Source organism: Myotis nattereri (genome assembly GCF_964212035.1).
Source record: "Myotis nattereri genome assembly, chromosome: 5".
In the NCBI taxonomy this organism is placed as follows: domain Eukaryota; kingdom Metazoa; phylum Chordata; class Mammalia; order Chiroptera; family Vespertilionidae; genus Myotis; species Myotis nattereri.
Window position 1 is genome coordinate 95270274 of NC_138080.1, and position 1469 is coordinate 95271742.

The following is a 1469-nucleotide window of genomic DNA, read 5'->3' on the forward strand; positions in this document are numbered from 1 at the left end:
AACTGAAAGAAAGAAAAATGGAAAATCGAAAAGTCATCAGTAAAGTGTTGCTTCAATGGCACTAAAGAAAGTCTTTTTTGCACCGAATTGTGACTGGCGATGAAAAGTGGATTTATTTTGAGAATCCCAAATGCACAGAATCATGGGTGGATCCAGGTCAACCATCAACATTGACTGCAAGGCCAAATCGCTTCGGAAAGAAGACAATGCTCTGCATTTGGTGGGATCAGGAAGGTGTGGTGTATTACGAGCTTCTAAAACCAGGTGAAACCGTTAATACTGATCGCTACCAACAACAAATAATCAATTTGAATCACACTTTGATCGTGAAACGACCAGAATGTGCCAGAAGACACGGCAAAGTAATACACCATCACACACTTCAAAACCAGTTAAAGACACATTGAAATACTTATTGCCTGGGAAGTATTAACCCACCCGCCATATTCACCAGACCTTGCTCCTTCAGATTACCACTTGTTCCAATTGATGGCACACACACTTTCTGAGCAGCACTTCAAAACATATGAAGAAGTGGAAAATTGGGTCTCTGAATGTTTTGCCTCAAAACGAGGAAAGTTCTATTGGGACGGTATCCACAAATTACCTGAAAGATGGGGGAAATGTGTAGCTAGCGATGGACATTATTTTGAATAAAGCACTTTTGATGTTTTTCTTGAAATTATCATGTTTTCTTTGATTACAAAATCTGCGATTATTAACCGGTACACCTAGTATATGCATGTTACTTTCTTGCTGTATATTAACATTAGTAAAGTTGTACTTATTTCTTTCTTTTAAAACAAAAATAAGGATAAATATAACGTGTGCTGTTTTTCATATTCATTTGAGTCATTTTTCACACATCCCATTTGAGAGTCCACTATGACAGAGAATAAGACAGTCCATTTTCTTATTTAATAAATGGTGGATAGTATCATTCCTCCTCATCTCACAGAGTTGTGAAGAGCCCTAAATGAAATAATATTGACTATAATAACTGTATCAGTTAGCTATTGCTGTGTAACAAAGCATCCCAAAACTCAGTGGTTTAAAACAAGAATTATTTATTAGCTCATGATTGTCTTGTTCAGCAATTTGGACTGGGTTCTTTTGCTGGTCTTAACTGGGCTCGTTCTTATGGTTTCACGTCAGCTGGTGGCTCAGCAAGGGCTAGATGATGCATGATGCCATCATTTGCATATTCGGAGGTTGGTATTGGCTGTTGGATGGGGCTTGGTGAGATCTCTCACCCCCAAGAAGGCTACCTTAGGCTCCTTCACATGGTGATGGGATGATTACAAGAGGATGAGAACAGAAGTGGCAAATCTTCTTAAGGCCTACACTTAGAATTGATATGTCACTTCTGTTAGATTATCTTGATCAAAGCAAGTCACAAAGCTGGTTCAGATTTAAGGAGTAGAGAGAAAGACTCCATCTATTAGTGAGAGCTGCAGAATGCTTGAATC